Source organism: Mercenaria mercenaria, chromosome 7 (genome assembly GCF_021730395.1).
Source record: "Mercenaria mercenaria strain notata chromosome 7, MADL_Memer_1, whole genome shotgun sequence".
Classification (NCBI taxonomy): Eukaryota; Metazoa; Mollusca; class Bivalvia; order Venerida; family Veneridae; genus Mercenaria; species Mercenaria mercenaria.
The window spans coordinates 80,115,862-80,138,998 of NC_069367.1; the positions used below are offsets into that span (position 1 = coordinate 80,115,862).

General features: G+C 33.8%; 1 protein-coding gene and 1 long non-coding RNA gene across 10 annotated transcripts in view; one reads left to right on the plus strand and one right to left on the minus strand.

Annotated features, from left to right (window-relative positions):
* LOC123553845 (uncharacterized) overlaps window positions 1-23,137 on the plus strand; it is a 52,881-nt gene that overhangs the window by 1,254 nt on the left and 28,490 nt on the right. The window contains exons 3-11 of one of the 8 annotated variants that reach the window (XR_008371850.1): window positions 2,749-2,845; window positions 3,191-3,309; window positions 3,977-7,094; window positions 8,237-8,504; window positions 11,085-11,189; window positions 14,182-14,302; window positions 16,090-16,214; window positions 16,973-17,256; window positions 17,596-17,765. The gene's annotated coding sequence lies outside the window, so the exon portion shown is untranslated. Of the gene's footprint in view, window positions 1-2,748; window positions 2,846-3,190; window positions 3,310-3,976; window positions 8,505-11,084; window positions 11,190-14,181; window positions 14,303-16,089; window positions 16,215-16,972; window positions 17,257-17,595; window positions 17,766-20,918; window positions 21,074-23,137 lie in introns of those variants that run through there. The other 7 variants (XR_008371851.1, XR_008371848.1, XR_008371853.1 and 4 more) reach the window with 7 other exon arrangements.
* Window positions 8,236-19,651, minus strand: LOC123553846 (uncharacterized). Of its 2 annotated transcripts, XR_008371855.1 has the most exons (3): window positions 19,331-19,651; window positions 10,631-11,881; window positions 8,236-8,528 (listed from the first exon to the last, which is right to left on the minus strand). It is a non-coding gene; the product is annotated as an uncharacterized LOC123553846 (long non-coding RNA). The 2 variants fall into 2 exon arrangements; XR_006686898.2 differs by lacking the exon at window positions 19,331-19,651 and having other exon boundaries at window positions 10,631-12,115.

A 23,137-nucleotide genomic window follows, 5' to 3' on the forward strand; every position in this document is an offset into this window, starting at 1 on the left:
CATGGAGTCCATTCAACATATGTATAATAGAGTTCCACTTAAGTCGGTGCTAGGGCTTGAGCGGTATTGCGCATTTCATTACCTCTCACGAACAGCCTCAATCAAACCGTGTCTGCTGTTCTTCTTCTTGAATGCATTCTTTGCTTCCAAAGGATCTTTTTAGAGATTTTATTACAATTGAATTTCTATACACAATATCCTCTACAGAGTCGTTTCCACTTTGTTATAGAAGTTACTTCAAACTCCAACACACAGCTTTTTACCATCATGGTTTTCAAAAGCTTTTAAAAGAATGTAAGCAATGTAAGTTTGGTCTGTCAGTTTGTAGTAAACATTGTAGCTGCTGTACTAGTGGAACTTGGACAGTTGATAGTCGTGAAATATGCATGTAATCTATCAAACTACTTCTTATAATAAGCGTGTCAGATTCCTTCTGAACTTAAGACACCAGGTCGCATGTTGGACAAGAACATTTTATTTACTTAAAACTGGTTACTAGTCCACAGAAGGATCGAACAGATTATGTTGTGTCATATTCAGATCAGGTTTTGTTCTGCCTCGGAGTAACTTGGACAATATTTTATCCCATAAAAACAGTGCATAATCGCAATACCGGGCCATGTGTTACAGCCTATTCCAACCCTGAACTAGGTGATGACAGTTTTATTTTTGTGGACATGGTGCGTTTTGCTAAGCCTAAAGTACGCAGTTTTGGGGAGAAGTCATTTGAATGTAAAGGGGTACAGGGATGGAACAGTTTACCACAGTCCTTGAGAGATCTACCCAAGCTTCATCAGTTTAAGCCTGCTGCGAAAGAGCATCTGTTGTCCTTATAGTACTGTAATTTTAATATTTTAATATTTAGCATTCCAGTTACAGCTACTTTAAACTGTGAAGTAACATTTGCTAATTGTAAGTCGTGCAAGTGTTTAAAATACTTAGTCCATTATATCAGTCAGACTAGTCATTTTTATTACAGTTGAAAGCTTTTTAACTTTTAGTACTAATTTTTTATTGTTATTAATATATCATTTGTGTTTGTACTAATAGTATAAACATGGCTATGCAATTTTACAAATAATTTTGCTCAATATTTATTGTACCCCCCGACAACAAAGTTGTAAAGGGGGGGGGGGTGTATACTGGTTTCAGGTTGTCTGTCTGTCTGTCCGTCTGTCTGTCTGTCCGTAGACGCAATCTTGTGCGCACCATCTCTCCTTATCCCCTTGACAGAATTTAATGAAACTTCACACAAGTGATCAGTACTAACAGTAGTTGTGCATGGGGCATGTTAGGTTCTTTTAGAAAAAAATTTGCAGAGTTATGGGACTTTGTTTTTTTGTTACTATACTATATACATAGACACAATCTTGTGCGCACCATCTCTCCTCATCCCCTTGACACAATTTAATGAAACTTCACACAAGTGATCAGTACCAACAGTAGTTGTGCATGGGGCATGTTAGGTTCTTTTAGAAAATTTTTTTGCAGAGTAATGGGACTTTGTTTTTTTGTTACTATACTATATACATAGACACAATCTTGTGCGCACCATCTCTCCCCATCCCCCTTGACACAATCTAATGAAACTTCACACAAGTGATCAGTAACAACAGTAGTTGTGCATGGGGCATGTTAGGTTCTTTCAGCGACAAAAAATGCAGAGTTATGGGACTTTGTTTCTTATTATATATACATACAGTCTGCATATGAAATCTTGTGCATGCCTAATCTACCAAACCCTTGCACACAATTTAATGAAACTTCACACAAGACTTAGTGATCAGTACCAACCCTAGTTGTGCATGGTGCATGTTACATTCTTTTAGATAAATATTCTGCATAATTATGGGACTTTGTTTTTGTTACTATACTGTATACATACAGTCTATATACATACAGTCCACATAATTATACAATCTTGTGTGCGTCAAATTGCAATGTACTGTGTCAGTGCATGCGGGGGTCATTCATCACCTTTAGTGATAGCTCTAGTTCTATTTATATCTGCATTTAAGGTCATATCAGTACATTTGTAGCTAAATTAATTGCTATCTTTGATCTCATAAGATGTGATATTAGACAATACATGACTTTCCCATGGTTATGCCACTAATATCAAGGACCACAATGGAAATAACAGAAAATCTTTTTCTCTTTATTGTGCTGTCCTTGGTAATGGTGTGCATGACTTGGTGATTAACAGTAATGTATATGTATTGCTTTTTATTATTGCTGATATGCATTTTGTTATTGCCATGCTGTGTTCAGCATTTGATACCAAAATAAATCTATCCATTTTATTTTTTGCTGCTCTGAAACGTCTTTACCTTTATTTATCTTAAAGTACCTGCACCTCAGATTTAGCTCATACATCACATATATACTTGTATTATATTTTATATGCATAAATCCCTTCATTCACTGAAAGGTCATTCAGTCCATAAAACATTATAATTACTTGAGCAGTTGTATAATTTATGACCCTGGACGTGATTTATACATGCGCCTTTTTTTCTACGACACCGTACTGAAATCGGTTTATATATGACACTTCGGATAGGCATTCAGACCAGAATGGGATCTGGTCCATAACGCTTTATTGTGACTGCTCAGTCCGTACAATGTATATGGATCTCTATGGAATGATGATTGGTGCTGGATTATGAAAGATAATAGGTAAGGACAGATTTCTCGGAAGCACAGAGCACCAGAAACTTGTAATGAAATAATTATCTCACATTTCAGGTACAAGCCGCGCATTATGTGTTAAGAGAAGGACTTCAAGATCCAGGAACTAACTGCCCACTCGGGAGTAACAAAAGAAGGCACGGAGGCGTAATGGGTAGGAAAAATGTATTACAAGGCTTAACCCTGAATAATGTAGAAGCCAACACATTTGTATTAACTGCTTTTTGTTTAAACAAATATAGTTTGAATCTTTTACATAACAATCAAGGTATAACACTATATTGTAAAAACAGACATTTGGACCGGGGTGACTTCTTACAAAGACTCGATTACTAAAACTTCAATGTTACAAAATATAAAAAGAAAGAAAGACTAAGAGTCAGTGATAATTGTCACTATAACAATTCAATTGGGAATTAACATATGAACTTTTTCTTGCGAATTATTTTTTTATGTAAAGAAATTTTGATTAAAAATGTTCTGTTTTTACTCTTCCCAGAACGAACTCTTGATATCTTTCAACTTGCAACGTTTATAAATGCCAAAACCAACCCATTCTTTGCCACGGATGGTAAATTTGTCGCCAAAAAGAAAGGCTTATACCTCGTGTATGCTCAGGTGAGTAAATTAACGCAGTGGTTCCTGTCATTGTACTTTAAATTTATTGCTTAATGGAGTATACCTGCTGCTTTCAAATGAAGATGCAAAAAGATATGTTTAAATATTTTCTATAGGCATGTCCCTTTTAGTAAGCCTGAGGCATATTCGAATCATCGGGGCCCCTTTGTGAAAAAATGGTCGTTGAATTCTTCATGTGAGGAAGCCATCCAGCTGGCTTACGGAAGGTCGGTGGTTCTACCCAGGTGCCCGCTCGTGATGAAATAATGCACGGAGGGGCACCTGGGGTCTTCCTCCACCATTAAAGCTGGAAAGTCGCCATATGACCTATCATGTGTCGGTGCGACGTTAAATAAAAAATAAAAAAAATAAAAACGAAATGGTACAGTTATGTGTCATTTAAGGTCGAGGTGCAATACCAAAGATGAGCTGGTGCTTAAGATGTTCTTGACTTACCCATTTTATTCGAAATATACTTCTGTTTTGTGTACCTGATGCATATTTTGTAAAGTCATGTAAAATAGGGTCGAGAGAAACGATAGCAAGACATTATATCCCAATTTATTTCATGGAATGTTCACATTTGATACTTATTTCCGAAAATGTTTCTCCAGCGGCAGTGAGGAAAGTTTTAAGTGCTGTAACACTGAATTACAATTGTTTTCAGATATTATTTGCAGATTGCAGAGCTGATGAAACAATGAGAATAGTACAAAATCGGAAGGTCGGCAACACCGAAATGACTATACAAGAACATTACTGCTTTGTCGGTGTCCCCAAAACGGAGAAAAGTTATAACAATACGTGCTCTTTAACGGCATTATTTTTCCTCGAGGCAGAAGACTATATCAGTGTGATGAACTATTATCCGGAAGTGCATATCAATTACAGAAGCAATAGTACATTCTTTGGTGCAGTGTATCTAAGATAGCACTGGGACTGCATATCAATGAGATCTACATAACCTATAATACATGGTGTGATGTTATATATCTCAGACTTCGCGATTACTCAGGCTTAAAGCAACAACATTTTACAAATGATAATTGATGATGAAACATTTAAAAACATTTATCGTAATTTAGACTAACTGACACAATGTCTCTCTGGTAATGGGCCATTGTAATTTTTATAACAATATGGCTACCACGTTTGAAATATTAACCTTTAGCCTGCTAAATTTATAAAATGGACTTGTCCATCACTCAATTTGGGCAATACCATTTATTTATTTGAAGTGGTGTTCACTAAACATTTATTGACTGAATGGCGAACAGAGCAGAATATGATCAGACTGCACGGATGTGCTGACTGATCTTGGTCTGCACTGCTCGCAAAGACAGAATCACTTGCCGCCAGCAGGCTAAAAGTTAAAATTGTTTGCTATTTCCTAAATTCGTTGATTATTGTGTCGTATAGTTCTTTTCTATTTTCGATAATTGTAATGTATATTTGTCAAAGGTTTGAATATTTGACTAACGTAGTAAAAGTACTCCTGATTTGGCTCTTACGGTATAAGTACATGTGCACCATTGGTAGTAGTAGTGTTCTAACCTTGTAATTGTACATATCCTCTGTATATACAGGTGTTGTGTCTGTTTTTAACATACGATTAAAAGCAGTACGGCACTAAAAGTCGTATGCATGTTGAATGTGTATTAGAATACATTTTACAACATAATGACTCTTAATCATTTAGACATTTAACAAGAATCATAGGGAAACATAAAAACAACGGAGGTGCATTTGGTCTGCACTGGATGTTAGCTAAATATGGTTAAAGAAAGAAGACAACTCAAGTTTGCAATGCGATTCGTATTAAAATACTACACGGCCTCAATTCAAAGACTATGTATAACATATAGTAACTCATTTGACATTATTTTATTATTTTCTCCAAATGATTATTTGAGCTATTTCATGCATAATTTATGTTACAAGCATTTCAGTTATTACTGGTACTTTTATAATGTTAGCTAAATGGCAGAACTGTAAACTGTGAATCATCTAAAGTCGAAATGCATGAGTTGGGTTTTTACGGCGAATCGAAAGTCTAAATGGCATTTCGACTTTCGATTCGCCGTAAAAACCCAACTCACGCATTTCGACTTTAGATGATTCACAGTTTACAGTTCTGGCTGTAATGCAAAAGTAAAAACTAATCCATATGCAACCTCCCTTGTTGTTGTTTTTGTTGTTTTTGATATGTCAGCAGTTGAACAATGCAAGTGAATGTAAATATTTTGCGCATTTTTCTAGACTTTATGTTTAACAATTGCATTAGAAACGTCATTTTGATTTTTTTAAACATGTCAATTCATACTTTCTTTTTTATGGCATCTTTCTTTTTTACCACTGTGGAGGATCATGTTGTTTTGTTTATCATTTTCTTTGTTACAATACAGTTGAATCAACTGTTTCGTTTCAGATTTTGCTATGTTAAGTATTTTGTATATATATAGTGCAGTACCTTCACAGTTATAAAATATCAAACATAATTTTCACTTGTACGGAACTACAAAAAATTGTAAACTTTGGTTAGAACCATTGAAAAGACGTGAAATAAAAACATGTTTTAGTTTTAGATGTGTAGTAAGAGATCTTTCATTCATGAACACAAGGTCTTACATTTTTACTCGTGGCTACAACATTTGCAGAAATACTGAATTGCGATGTTCACCCAGGGAAAGATCTATCGATAAATATCCTCTATATTTGTTTACGGTGACCGGAAAATATTTATACAAATTGGCAAAAGATATATAAACGTCGGTCAGTTCTGCTATGGAGGAATTCAACATTAAAAGTGAGATAATGAACAAGTCATTAAGTGTACTAACAAAAGTATCAGATTTCATGCACAGCGGGAAGAGATAGTCTGTGCCAACCCTTTTATGACTCTTTGCTTGTGGTTTAACCATATGCAGTATACAGGTATCTTAGTACTGTAACAAAATAGGCAAAATCTATTTGCCAGTTATGACCAAGCGAACAGGTATCTAAATGTAACTATTACAAATTAAAGGACTTAATATATTTTCTATTAGTTTTTGGTACGAATTTTGTATTAAACAATTTTCAACAATACTTTAAGTATTATAAAACCCGAGGAATCAACTGCATAAGAAAGGCCTTTTTATATTTTTTCATTGATCCCCTTGATCCGTTATTTAACCCATATGCAATGAGTACAAAATAAGGAGCGCTTTGATACTGGGGAAGAAAAGTATTGAATCTAAGATAGTCAATGTCAAGAACATAACTTTCCAGTGCCAAATTTTGGATGGTTTAAACTTTGGTACATGGTTTAAACGCTTAAAAATCCATGCATGTGCAATATTTTGATATGGTTCAGCAAATAATAACCTTCTGTGTTTTTTTTTCAGTTTTATGGTACTATATTTTTTTCAGTTTTACAACAGCAAAATATTTAGTCAATCGTACATTATATGTATGAACCAATTTGACTCATAAAATTTACATCGCCTACACAACATTTTAAACATTAAATTTATATGTAAATTGTTTCACAGAATGAACGTAAAACTTGTCAATTCAGCAAAGTAAAAACCCGTAGCTATACTTATCTCCGTAAGGTTGTCGGGGACTTCCCCAAAAATTTACGTACCTTTCAGTTTGAAATCGTTGATTCCTATTGGTGGATAAATGGAAGTCGGGTATTAATTTCCGCATTTAATCCTTTAAAAGATTAATTCGTAAATAACAAAGGGGAATCGGAGGATTTACCGACGAAAGTGTTTGAATTGTTGGAATCACTATGTTTGGTATAATATTTCTTTATATTACTAATAACTATAACTGCAATTTATGTAAATTTTGCAAATCTTAAAATAGACATAATATTTTGTTTATATTACTAATAACTGTAATTGTTACATTCCTTCAGTAACTGAAAGTTATGTAAATTTTAAAAATTGTAAATTAGAAATTTGTGTATATTACACATATTATCTAGTTTCATACATTTTTAAAAATGAAATAAATTTAAACATGTAAAGACTTTCAAAGTTCGTGTTTTGAAACTTGAATTTACAATAATTATGTGAACCGCTTATTTCTCTAACGATTTGATGGCCATGTATTTGAAATTAATTTTCACTGATTTAACAGAACATCATTAATTCACCGACCATGAAATTCGGAAATTATTGACTACTACATACATTGAAATCGATCTTGTAAAAAAGCATGTATCGAAATAGGTCAAAGCAAGTGTTCAAAAGTACATTGACCTACAAGTCATGGCCATATTTCCTGAACGTACATCACATATACAGGTGTCATTAATCTGATGTAAACTACAGGCAAACAACCGTGACAGTATCTCCATAGCTGTTTCATTATTGAATTACATTGATATTTTTGGAAGAAAATGTGACAAAAAACCCGATAACTCTTATTCAAGGAATATGTAACAATAAATACAAATATGAGACAAAGAATGAATCATGATTAAGTAGTCATCGTTGTACTTTTTTCTGTTTTATTTCAGCTTAGATTCAATTAAACATATCATAAATACAATGAAAGACAATATAATACCCTTTTAGTTTGATTAATAAAAGCAAAAATGCATGAAATGTTCAGTTCAAAACAAACAAGTGTATTACTTTGACATTGAATGCTTTTTTGTTGCTTCTTGTCGGGTGTAAAGTAATACCGACACTGTTAATGTCATATGGCTTTTGATGGTGGTGGAGGACCCGAGGTATTCCTCCAGGCAATGTATCATGCATGGGCGGGCGGGCAACTGGACAGAAATATGCTACATGCAGAATTCGACACCCCATACCAGATTAATATTGGGCAAGTGATTCAAAGTCAGCGGTATTAACTGCTCGCTTACACCCCCTGTACTTTAATGTAACTGCGTTTCAAATAACCAATTTGTTTTTCTTTACTGAAGATTGTGTGACTCGCATGAAAACAGACCAACAGAACATCTGGAACAATACAATTTTCAGTTTTAGGTCATACTTCACAACTCTTGCAACAAACGACTTAATGGTTTAGGCGGTCAAACAAAGAACTTGGAACTGAATCATAGAAGCGACGACAACTACCACTGTGTTATAAATTGCACAGTCGAATAGTGTTGAAGAACAAGGCGTTCTGATTCCACAAAGTTCTGATTCCACAAAGCATCTAGATTCCAGTCAGCCACCATAAGGCAGGTTTGTATTAATATGTAAATGCTCCTGTAACAGATAAAAAGACGTTAGTTAAGCACAAGAAAGGCATTTAGATAGCTTCGTATGCTAGTTTTAGCGCACCTGAGCGATGCTCAGTTTTTCTGATCGCTCGATGTCCGGCGTCCGTCGTCTGTCTGTCGTCCGTCAATATTTAGCTTGTGTATGCGATAGAGGCTGTATTTTTCAACTGATCTTCATGAAATTTGGTCAGAATGATTACCTTGATGAAATCTAGGCCGAGTTTGAAAATGGGTTATCTGGGGTCAAAAACTAGGTCACTAGGTCACTGTACTTTCCCTAACACCCTACCCCTTTATCTACTCTTTACCCATTTTTAGCTCACCTGAGCAATGCTCAGGTGAGTTTTTCTGATCGCTCGATGTCCGGCGTCCGTCGTCTGTCTGTCTGTCGTCTGTCTGTCGTCCGTCAACATTTAGCTTGTGTATGCGATAGAGGCTGTATTTTTCAATTGATCTTCATGAATTTTTGTCAGAATAATTATCTTGATGAAGTCTAGGTCGTGTTTGAAAATTCTTCATCTGGAGTCATAAACTAGGTCACTAGGTCAAATCAAGGGAAAACCTTGTGTATGCGATAGAGGCTGTATCTTTCAATTGATCTTCATGAATATTAGTCAGAATGATTATCTTGATGAAATCTAGGCCGATTTCAAAATTGGGTCATCTGGGGTAAAAAACTAGGTCACTAGGTCAAATCAAAGAAAAGCCTTGTGTATGCGATAGAGTCTGTATTTTTCAATTGATTTTCATGAAACACGGTCAGAATGATTGCCTTGATGAAATCTAGGTTTAGTTTAAATATGAGTCATCTGAGGTCAAGAAATAGGTCACTAGGTCGAATCAAAGAAAAAACTTGTGTATGCAATAGAGGCTGTATTTTTCAATTGTTCCTTATGAAATTTGGTCAGAATGATTGCCTTGATAAAATCTAGGTCAAATTCAAATATGGGTCATCTGGAATTAAAAACTAGGTTACTAGGTCAAATCAAAGAAAAAACCTTGTGTATGCGATACAGGCTGTATTTTTCAATTGATCCTTATGAAATTTGGTCAGAATGATTGCCTTGTTGAAATCTAGGTCAAGTTTAAATATAGGTCATCTGGAATTAAAAACTAGGTTACTAGGTCAAATCAAAGAAAAAACCTTGTGTTTGCGATAGAGGCTGTATTTTTCAATTGATCTTCATAAAATTATGTCAGGATGATTGCCTTGATGAAGTCTAGGTCAAGTTTGAATATGGGTCAACTGCGGTCAAAAACTAGGTCACTAGGTCAAATCAAAGAAAAACCTTGTGTATGCAATAGAGACTGTATTTTTCAATTGGTCTTCATGAAATTTGGTCAGAATGATTGCCTTGATAAAATTTAGGTCAAATTTGAAAATGGGTTATCTGGGGTCAAAAAGTAGGTCACTAGGTCAAATCAAAGAAAAACTTTGTGTATGCGATAGAGTCTGTATTTTTCAATTGATTTTCATGAAACTTAGTCAGAATGATTGCCTTGATAAAATCTAGGTCAAATTCGAATATGGGTCATCTGGGATCAAAAACTAGGTCACTAGGTCATATCTAAGAAATTACTTGTTTAAACTCAAGAGACCACATTTTTGGTCCAATCTTAATGAAAATTGGCCAGAATATTTGTTTCCATGAAATTACTAGGACAAACATGTTTACACTGTTATGGTATGGTGTGTTTCTCAGGTGAGCGACCTAGGGCCATCTTGGCCCTCTTGTTAGCAGTTATACGTTGTCCACTAGATCTCTTAGTGTCCTATCACATGTCAAATGTCTGCGACATATCGTAGAACGCGTTTGTTTCCCTACGTTTAGAGGTGGTAGAAAAAGAACACATGTGCTTTCTGGGAACTATGTCTGGCACGGGCAACATCTGGGTAGAGCCACCGATCTTCTATAAACCAGTCATGTTTGTAACCTATACAAATGAAAATTATTTAATTGATTAAGATACTTGACCTTTTCATAAAAATATACGTTATGAAGCAAACGGAAACAATGTATTACTTCTATCAAAATTCACTTTCATGATAAACTTGACCTAAAATTTAGAAATAAAAAAAATGTACACCTGAATTAGGTTTCTTTACCTGCGTAACTGAATATATACAACATGCACTATGCTGACACACACGACTTCCTGATCATTTCTGGCATCTGCTCCTCAAATTAAATGTATAAACATATATAATAAATAAGTATGTACAATATAATCTAAAGGTGTTATATCTATCAAACATTTATACTTCCTAAATTGTCTTCCCATTTGAAGAGTATGACTATAACATACATAGCATGATTAATACAACAAAAAAAACACGAGTAAGTTAACAGAATAGTTATTTGTTCATTTTTCCAGCAGAGATCACTGCCTGGTAATGAAAGCCTATTGCGTGAAATGTCTAACGGAAACAGTTATAAGAACTAACTTTACTAAGGTGTAGTTAAGCCCTTTTAAAAGATTGTTTATGTGTCTTTTTAATGACCACATTTGCAAAATGGTTTTATTTCTGTCTAAATTGCAGATGAAGGTATGGCGCACATACTCGCGTACACTGATGGCAAACAGGAGGTCATGCATTCTCCTGGTAGCTAGATTCTACTATGAGACGAAAGTCTCGTTGAGACAGGTGAGCAAAATAATATAGAAAAAGGTTTACCCATAAACTTCATAAAAACAACCAAAAACAAACCGAGATATAATATAACACGCTGTTATTGAATCATATCAGAGAGCTGAACAGTTGCAGGTGCAGAGAAATAAGATATAGTTTGCTTCTACAAGTGTCATTCCTGACACACTGTCCAAGAAGTATGAACGAAAATGCTCTTTCTACAGGTAGTGTAGTTCTGCACGTTTAACAAATTGGAAGTTCTGCCGTAACGCCATTTGTCCTAGCAACATAGAATTAAGCCTGGACGTTATGTACAAACAGAAAAGTCTTTCTGCGTATAACTGTTACCTCATGTATATATTTACAAAGGAACAGCAAAATGACTTTCTTTCTAAAGATAACAAATGATTAGAAAAACATTTACACGTGAAATAATTCCAAATAATGCCTTCAATCCCGCTTAAAGTTTGCTGGAGACGATAAACCACATAAAGGGCTTGATTGTTTTTATCTTTACATGCTCATTAAAATATTTTGATAACAATTATACTCGACTTGAACCGGACGTCATGCGGCGATATGACGTTTTAATTTACCTCATAATACTCCATTACCTGTCCACACATCAATCGTTGTTTATCGCAGAATATACATATCTTGATCTTCTTTGTTTAACTAGCAATCAAATCTAGCCATGGTAGAAACGACTATATAATAAACAATACATAGATTTACAACTGTTTCACTAAAGTCTAACTTATGTAAACGTCATCTTAATTTAGATTTTCTCCATATCTTCACATGAAGAAACTTGTGGTGATCCGAATTTTTCAAATCAGTATGAACAAAAAAAAAAAAAATGAAACCTGTGACTATATTTTATTCTCTGATTTTCTTAGTATATTCTGATATTTTGAAAAATCAGTGTTTAATAAAATTCTTTACGCTATATTCTCATCCAAATGTATAAAACTTAGGATGAGTTGAGTGACGATATGGATTGAAATTAAACAAAAAGAAGAATAACTGAACATTAACTTCATTCATTTCAATTCACTTAAAAGCAGACATAATATGAAAATAAGATTATTCTATGCATGTGGTAGATGAAAACATAAGTGCTGTCTTGCTGTATATATATATACATGTATATATGGTGATATATAAGGCATCCTGATTTCTTCCGACATCTTGATTCTACTCATCAGCTATAATTTAGGGGCTTACTGACACAGGAAAAATAATCAAGGACGCTCGCTACAGTTCCGTTTTTTCCCCAATAATAGATTTTGATGAAAATTTATGTATTACAAGATCATGTTATGATGTATTGAAAAATGAAATAAAAATACTAGGTCACCTGCTTTGTTTCAAGCTGATTTGCATCTAGATATGATGCTATTTTTAACATTTTTCAAAATTTCTATACTCCTAAAAATATATTTCAGTAAACTACAAAAACCGGCATAAATTTGATAACCTAGCATTTTTATAACGGAAAACAATATCCCTTTTTGAAACATGCTCAGAAAAATCAAAAGAAAATGATTTTGTGAAAAAAAGAATACTTGTAATCATACCCAAGGGGTATTTTTGCACATTTTTGGCAATTTTAAGTTCGTATTTCTGCTAATTTTTTATCGAGTTTCAAATAATAGAATTAAATCAAACTCTGCACATACATTTAGTCATGTCTACCTAATCTAAAACAAAAAGAAAATTGATAGGTCACCATATTAGATTTCGCTTACAAAAAATGTATATCAAATTACAACGAGGTGGGGTGTGGCGGGCATTTATACAACGCAGGTTGGTAGGATATACGTCATCAATTTTTATTTCAAACAAGGGCATATATTCAGCTAAACTCTTGACAGTATTCTGTATTTGTCCACAGCTTAAGGCAAAGATATTTAACAAGATTTTATATATTTAATATTTAATATTTAACATTTATTTAATGACCAATGGTCGCTCACCTCGGGAACATTTGGAATAAACTCGCTGAAAGTATGACTGTAGAAACTTTTTTTCTTCTGTATTTCTATAGGAAGAAATCATTTTGTCTGCCGCATCCTTTACCTCTTACATATTGATCTTAAAAGCTATAGCTGTTATCCAATTCATTTAGCCATTCATCCCACTAGGTTTGAAGGGTGCAGGTTGAAGGCTTCTGGACAAATGCTACGGAAACTATTTCAGTGTTTGAGCAAATGACTTACAGATATATCAAATTATCAAACGGCAGATTTCTTAATAAGCTGATTTTTACGTGTTTCTGAAGTATTTTGATGTCATAGAACGATGTAAGTTTCCACCTTTTTCCGAACAAAACCCATAGTTTACGAATACAGATGTACGGTATGGGTACGGTACGGGATTAGAAACGGCAGTGACTAAACCTGTGATATATAGTACAGAGTCCGGTGTATACCCGATTAACTAAATTTGAACGAAAATACCTTAAATGTATATATTTTGTAACCATAGTGATACTAACCCTAACCTTTAGTCAGTATATTATGCATATTTTTCCGTGCGCGGCTTATTGACAATCATTCCGGGTATGCGCAAAACGGCTGCACCAGCTCTGTCATGAGAAACATCGATTAGAAACAACCAAATTGGCACGGTGTTGGGGTAAATATTGACCCGTCCGGAAAAGATATTCGATATATTAGTACCAACCTTTATCACAAAACTGTCGTTTCTGTTCCATGATCCTACACTCTGAATCGACCGTCCAACTGTTAGCACTTTAATTACCTTTAGAGAAGAAGAAATAGCGGCATTGTTCCCACCCGACCATTTGCCTGACCCTGTGTAGGAAACCTATAACAAGCCTTACTTATTGCTAAGTAGTTGACATGAACAGTTTAGCAAGTCAGACAGAATTGCAGGTATTTTGAAGCTCAGAATGTATTTAGTTTTTTTCCCTGGCATGTTAATAGCCGTAAAAACTCAAGTTATTTTGCCTATTCTTTTAAATATTTTTTTTTTTGTTCAGGATATTTCAGGGAAGTCAGGCTTTGAGATGATGTGATCCGAAGCAGAAGCGGAAGAACAAAAACTTGTTACAGGGAGAACAATGGAAATATAAAACATTACACATAGCATATTGTCCACAGGTAAAGCATTACTGAAAATTTTGGCGTTTTTTATAGTTACTATTCCAGTTAAGAATATTATCGTACTTTGTAATTTTGAATTATTTCATGCTGTTCATCAAAACACGGGTTGCCTTGACACGAAATATCTTTTGACTTTACAATACTGTAGTTGTAATTTGTTCAGTTTCTTCTAAGAAGCCTAACTAAACACTTGCAAACGGTTTGTGTACGGTGACTATACCCGAATATATAAGGGGATGGGGGATGGAGCTGAACAGAATGTTGAATCATACAAATGTTTGTTCGAGATGATTTATTGAATTTATACCCGAATATACAAGGGGAGGGGCGGAGTTGAACATAATGTGGAATCATACGAATGTTTGTTTGAGATGATGTATTGAATTTATACCCGAACATATAAGGGGAGGGGGCGGAGATGAACAGAATGTGGAATCATACAAATGTTTGTTTGAGATGATGTATTGAATCTTATACAGAACATGATAAGTCTAGTAGGGGGGGAAAAAGCAGTAAAACTGTGGAATACGAAGTTTGTTTGAGATGATGTATTGAATTTATACCCGAACATATAAGGGGAGGGGGCGGAGATGAACAGAATGTGGAATCATACAAATGTTTGTTTGAGATGATGTATTGAATTTATACCCGAATATATAAGGGGAGGGGGCGGAGATGAACAGAATGTGGAATCATACAAATGTTTGTTTGAGATGATGTATTGAATTTATACCCGAATATATAAGGGGAGGGGGCGGAGATGAACAGAATGTGGAATCATACAAATGTTTGTTTGAGATGATGTATTGAATCTAATCATGACATGATTAGTCTAGTCTTCTTAGTATCAGACAGGACGACCAAGAAGCAGGTAAACGGACTGTGGAACGGTTTTTGGGCAAACGAGGTCTTTAGGAACTTTGTTACCCTTACTGGTACTAGCATAATGGATAAGTATTGACCGTTTAATGGGGCCTTTTTCAATTGAAAAGATTAACGTGTAATTTTTTCATTATGAAGGAATTATCAAAATTTCCATCGTTCTCTGATAGGCATATTTAAGACATGAATTATTTCTCACTTAATTAACTGACGTTAAACTTTGTTCTTACAATGATTTTATTAACTCGAATTAACTCGATCATTTGATGGTAAACAAATAAAATAACTTATATTCTGATATTGTTTCGTGTACTGCGTTAAATGGTGTGCATTTCAAGCCAAAGGGCGCTTAAAGGCAGATTGCGTGCCTTTGCGATTGCGACAAATTAAACAGTTGTTTGGCATTTGAGGTACTCCTACCTATTCGAATTTTTTAAATTCTTTACAATTTAGTCATTACTACAGCATATGGAAAAGTTTGGTGTGTGGGGCGTTATAACGGTAATTTTTTCATAAAGAATTATCAAAACACGTGTCTATTGTAGCATGAAAATTGTCCCACTTTACTGAGTAGCTGCTTACAATGGATTATTACTCGACGTAACTCGTCATGATGGTACACAAGTAACATTATACGATATTTCCGGGCTTGAAAGTGTGCACATTTAAGCCAAAGGCGCAAGCAGGAAGCGTGCCCTTGCGATTACATTTTTAGTTTGGTATGAGGTATCCTACCACGAATTCGATTAATCGTCTCTACCACATAGGATTCCTACAGGCGGAAAAGAAAGTTATAATGTTGTAAACCGAGTAATACCATATCTACTTTTAATTTTAAGAGTTATCGCATTGCTTCGATACATACATAATGCGAATCATAGAATATATTTCCTTTCTATCAGCGACATGATATATGCGATTTTGTCAAGAGCTTGGCAGATCTGATAAATGACAACCAACAAAAACATCAACAAGCATTTTCGCCAAACACAGACAAGATAATTGCAGGTTTATGGAGATTGTACATGTCAGTATTTCTTAATATTTCTTAATGTAAAACGTGTTCATTGTAATATGAAGAAGTTTGTACGGGCTAACCTCTCAAAGTGTTTATCTTCTTTTAATGTTTTAAAGAATTAATATTGGGATAGACTCGCGTATGTCCTTGAACGTATTTATAGTAAGCAAAATGCTTATGTAAGAAAATGGTTCACTATTACGTCTCGCAGACATTGGTTATATTGTGTACATGCCAGTTTTGATAAACGTTTGTTTGTTTAGTTAGGTCAAATCGACATATTCTACGTCAGATAACAATTGATAGATGAATGGTAAAGGAATACACCAGTTTCACTTCCGAAAATTATTTCACTCGGACTGTGCAGGACGCCGACTTTTCAAAATCCCTTCCGGAAAGCTTCATTGCATAACCACCCGAGCAAGGCTCGAACCTACATATGTAACGGGTTAATGATTTGAAACGACCTCTGCCACTCGACAAAACGAACTTTAACTTTTAGTGTAAGGTTTGAAAGGGATCCAGCTGCTGAAACCGGTGTGTTTATCAGTTTTATCAGTTAATATGCCTGACCAAAAAACTTATTAAGATAAAAATGGAAGAAAAGAAACAGTTATTGTACATGAAACAGAAACCTGCGTCCAGAAAGAATCTTGTTAAAAGCCAAACCTCTGCTACTTGGGGATTATAAAAACAAGAGACTAATGTTATAAAGATAAAAATGAAATATATTAAAATAGTGAAAATCATTTATTGTGCCTTTTCAGCAAATGACGACTGAGAAGCAGGTGTAACAGACTGCAACAACAAATATTTATAAATAATAGAAATCAATGACGTCCTTCTGCATTAAATACATTACTTATATGAAATTTCACTACCTAAAGCACAACAATATACCGTGTTTAATATTTTGTTATCAGATTTAACTTTGGATCAATTTCAGTTCTCAATACAGATAACTGCGACTGCATTCTGTTCAAATATGGGTAGTCCGGTATTTGCTCTTGTCATATCGGGTGCGTTCAAGGGAGACTACTTTGCTAGGCTTGTACGTATAAAGTACAATTCATTCAGTATTAATGAAAAAAGAGAAATGTATGAAAGAACAGAAGTTAAAAAGAGTATAAGCAAACACTTATTACATTATATTTAGATGAGAATCGTTAATTAAACTATCAATAGTCGTGTAATGTACATTATAACATAATTGATTAATAGACCATTTCCATGGATTAGATCATATAAACAGTATAGACAAAATATTGTCTCTAAGTCTGGTCTGACTTCTTTATTTACAAGTTTATTTATAACGCGTATTTAATGTCATACAAAATCCAGACACCTGTTTGATATCATATACATTATTATATGTTTATATGTTTTACAGGTCGTCGTTAAGAAGACATGTATATTTCTTTCTTCTAGTTCATATTCTGTGCTTTTTTTTATGTACCCTGTACAAGCCTGATCCAGATTTTAACCAAGGTTGCACAAACCTTCATGTGACATTAACGTGAACAAATCCCGGGAAAGGCGCCGAGGGGAGCCTAGATAAAGGTAAGAAAATAATGCCATAACTGACCAACGTCTAGTTCAAATATTTACATTTCAAACATCGCACGCACTTACCTTTATTAGTCCGATCTAGCCTAACCAAGATGACACAGGATTAGGATAACTATATAAGAGTTGGCAGATATATTTATGATCTCTCCCCCATCTTTCCCTTTTAGCAAAACAGATTTTGCAATATCATTGTTGTGTACGTTCATCGACCTGATATACATTATAATATTTTTCTTAAAATCCGATTATAACTAAAAGAAGATACGATGTTTTTAGAAGTTTTGATAGCTTTCCACGTACACCAAATTATTGTTTCTGCTCCAGTTCCCCTTCCTAAAATAAAGCGATTTCCACGAAGACGAGCTACAGTCCGAATTGAAAATCTAGAACACTTGTTGAAAGAGAGGTTATTAAAGTGTTTGTCCGACATACTTTTTGGTCTTTTTATGCAGAGAATGAACTTAAGGCTTTATAAACATATGGGCGTTTCCTTAAAAAGAAAGGTCTCGTGGTACGTATATCATGTTCATGTAGATCGCTAAGATAAACGTATAAATATTTTAGATGATGAATACGTACTGAAATACATAACTTACAAAATATAAAATCTTTACGATTAAAATAATGGATAATAAAGGCTACCTGTATATACTATACATTTATAGAGGACATTTTCCTCCAGCCCTATTACATAAGTTGTTAACATGGTCACGTAAGTCACGGCCTAGTGTATATTTAGCTTTACTCAATATACAACTTAATGGCATATCGTATTTATAAAATCCTTCTAAATATTCTGCTCTTTCCTGACTTCTTCATGCGAAGAAATACCTATCAGAATCAATCTGATAATTTATATACATATAATTTATTGCACATTTCATATTAAATCCTTAAAATGCATAATTGTGTAGTTTAGAAATCATGTCCTTCATAATGAGGCTTATCATTTATAAAAATATTTGCACACAAATAAAGTGATAAAAACAACAGAAGTATAAAGACTAATACACGCACACAAACGCGCGCACTCACGCACGCACACAGAAATATTTCGACTTGCTCTGTACAAAACTGTAGCTTTTTAAAGAAAATATGTAGTCATTGTAATGATGTTTTTAATTACGATAAATTACATTAATGTAGGAGCATGCCTTTTCTGGACGTTTTTTTCGTAAAAGACATTTATGTTTGGAACAATCATACAGATGGTACACCTAACGTAATTATTCTTTCTGGCTATAGTAAAATCAGTACAACATACAGATCTACGCTAGCACAGTGTTTTCCTACCCTGACGTCAACTTTCGAACTGCGGCGAGTAAGAATTCCATTGATCCGGGCAGTTATATTTCTAAAGGTTCTAATTAAAAATCGTATTGGCGTACAATATCTATTCAAAGGGAGACAATCAGTAAGGTTTTCACAAATATTGTATTCAATTCTCAAAATAAATCAGTATGTACAAACCTCTTCAACTTGATACATTTAAGTAGTATTTTCATTAATTACACTAAAACATTTTTATCTATATTTGAAAAAAACCCAAAACAAACCTAAACATTTCACTTTAGACACAACTGAATACATCCAAACGCAATGAGCTGCTCACGATTGAAGACGCCACCTTCTGCCTCATACAGTACTTCAGATGCCACGTTATAAATTAGTAGAGTTCTTTATGTTGAAATGTAAATTAGTTTTATTTAATATATTAATAATTTAATACATTATAATGTATATCTTTAATAGCTTCATCATTTATCGCTAGTTTTATTTACAAAATGAAACAAAATTTCCGTAAGTAATCGCATCATGAAACATAATCCGCAAACTGTATACCTCTATTTTCTAGTCATAATTCATTACCTCCTTTCAACAAGATTCTAGGAAATCAGTTGCCTAGAATATGGTTTCCTGATTATGAGTCATAGCAAAGATTGACGTTTCTTGCATACCAGATGGGGATTTCCGGTATCTTTACCGGTGCTGGAAAAATCCATCTTACGGGTGTAAGATGACTCTCGTGCTGTAAATGACGTATTACGAACTACATATATGTAGAAGATTTATGAAGTAATTTATATTTTATTTGAAATATGGAATAAAAATTCAGTACCTTGACAGTTCCTATTGGTTCCTGATAGTATATTTCTCGATTCAAATCATGTTATTTTAGCAAAAATTCATAACGTTACGCTGCAACTGATAAAACAAAACCGGAACTAAACATTGTTATTTGTTTTGAAACGTCATGACGTCTTTCCTGTTTACGGACGTTGGTTTCCCGCGCTTTGTTTAAATACACTGCTATAAGAAATAGTTCTAAAAAGAAAGCCGTTCGATTGATTTTATTTTTATTATTATTTCTTGAAATCGGTATGCAAGAAAAAGATTCTGTCACTGGTTATAGGTACAGATGGAAATATCCGGCGCTCGGGTAACTGTTTAGGCGGTAACGAGGCTCCCTCTCGAGGCCGGATATTCCCATCTGCACCTACAACCAGTGAAAGAATCTTATAATATACCCTAAAGTAAAACTATATGATATTTGGCAATCAACAAGCACACCGCATAAAGTTCATATTCTCCCAAACCTCGCTGAAATAAAATAAAAAGTCTAGATTTCTATTGAATGGAAATGCAACATTTATTATTAAGATAAATTTGTTTAGCTACTTATGATATCACACATTTTAACATGACTATGCAGCTTTAGGTCGGGTAAAAAGACTTAAGGTACCTCGTCGAGACAAAGACGAGCATTTGGGTAGAACCACCGACCTTCTGTGCGCCAGGTGAAGATCTTCACCTCACGAAAGTAAAAGCTGATATAACAGCAACTTTCATAAATGATACTTCATGTAAAAGCAAATTCGTTGTATCTAAATAGACATTCTTACATCATGAAAGATAAACAATAATTGACAATCTAGAACAGATAAGTCTTTTAACCATTGGCATTGATATGAAGGGTGCTGTGTCTCCCTAACCTCTCGTACACCATAACATTGCTGGGTTACATTGTATTCTTTCATGTAATCTTTAAAACATTTAGTTTTACTTCCAGTTTGACTTCTTGAAATTCTTAACCTTTTTCAAAGAATTTTAAAACAAGATTTTCCTAAAATTCATTCGTTTCTAAGAAGACGTATTAGTCATTCCTGCTGTTAATTATACTTATTATTATTGTTGAGTGACATTTTTTTCAATGTTGGATTATTCAGTATCTGAAGTACATTTATAAAGTGTTTCGGCAATAAATTTCTAATTGTCTGGACGTTATATTCTTTTATCTCGTAAGTATTTTATGGGTCAATTTCCGTTTTAAGAATTCAAACAGCATTAAAAGAAATCTGAAATAAATCAATTGGATACCAAAGCAAACTTTATTCTCACTAAGATTATCATTGTTTCTAATATTCAAAGAACGGGAGAATTACAAGGCAAACTCCATTTTTATTCGACGTTTCGACAATTTATTTTGTCTTCATCAGGAAGTCAACAAATATGATATGAAATAAACAACGTCATTAACATATGACGTCATAAAAGATGACGTTACGTTACAAACATTTTGGCGTAAAAATTACAATGTACAATAGGCTACATAATGTATACACATATGTATATCTAAAGTACTGAAGTATATTGTGACAAAAAATAAAAGTGGTTAGTAAGATTATAAACATTATTTAAAATAATAATGCTAATAATGATAATAACAGTAAGTATAGGATCACAAAGATACGAAATCACTGGGTAAATTATGTTATAAAAAAGAAAATACAGGCAAAAACTGTACTAACTAACATTAAGAAGACCAGGGACATAGTTCAACTCAAATGGAAGTATAATTTCTACCTTGGCGAGTCAAGAATAGATGGAATCTGTATTATTTCATAGTGCACTGAACACTAGTTATCACAACAAAGATTTTAGGCACTTAGATATCGAGGATTAATATTTCAATATACACACTATTAGGTGTATTTTTATTACTACTGTATAGTAGGCAGTACTCAGTAAATAGTCAAGTATACAAACAAATGATACTATAAACTTGAGGAAGGTTGGAAACTAGCATTATCATTTCATCAACATATTCGTCTGAAATTTAAATAAAAAAGAAACAACTGTTTCATACAAAACAAGGATAAACATCAAACAGAGAATGCTACATTCCAAAAAGGCAGCCTCCCCAAAACAAAATTCATAGCATGTAGATGTGCACACTGCTAAAACACATGCTCCTATATAATTATAAAAAAAATCAAAACTTATGAACCAAACCAAAAAATAAACAACGTATGTATTCAATACCCTTAAGGTCTGCAAACAGTGTCTGTAATTTAAAATAATAATAAAAAAAAAACAACGAAAAACGAGTGTTTCTTAAAAATACAAGGATAAACATCAAATAGAAAATGTCACATTCCAAAAACGCAGCCTCCCCAAAACGAAACTCACAGCACACATGTGCACAGTTCCAGCATATATACTCGCATACAAAACAAACACGAGAACTGAACAAACAAACAAAGGGACACAGTGGGGCACCGCCTTGGAACGGTCAGTGGCAAAAACACCACTGGGGAGCTTGAATTGGTTTATGATGCGCACCCAACTCACTCTTACCCTAACCATGTACCAAAGTTTATAAAATGTCATTCCCGCTAGGTGAATCTCTAACACACGTAATGGAAACAATAGGCATGGAATGTAAAACGCAAAAATGCGGTGTATCTCACAACAGTTGGGTCGTATAAATTTTATGAATGAGAATATTCCACAATGATGTTATTGCTTTGCATGAATTGCTGTTTCATTTCACAATTTTCAACAATATGATGTGTAACTGCAAAATTTAATGTTGTAACAGTCTCACATAAGTTACATAGATGATATTTGTTTGTGTTATTGTAGTACACTGAGAAAACACGAGATGCAATATTTACAAGAAGGACACCGGCAAGACTAAAATTCTGAAATACAATAAAAACTGTAAAAAATAACTAGTATTTTATATTTCATTCCTCTTTTAGATGATATAAACCAAATCTATTTCTGTGATTTAAAATGATATACATATCTACTTACTTACATCTATATTTTTCATACACTTGCTGGGTATGGTGCATGTTTTCTGTTCTTGATTGTATGGATTTTAATCTATGTCTGTCGTAATGTGCATAAATAATTGTGATTATTTTTTATCCATATTCTAGCGCATATTGTGTTATACTTTTTCTGAATTTGAGAAGATTACATATACATGTAATTTATTATAATCCACCATCATTGTTCACTCTCCTACTGAATAACATGAGATACCCTTACTTTATGACATTTATCTTCTTCAA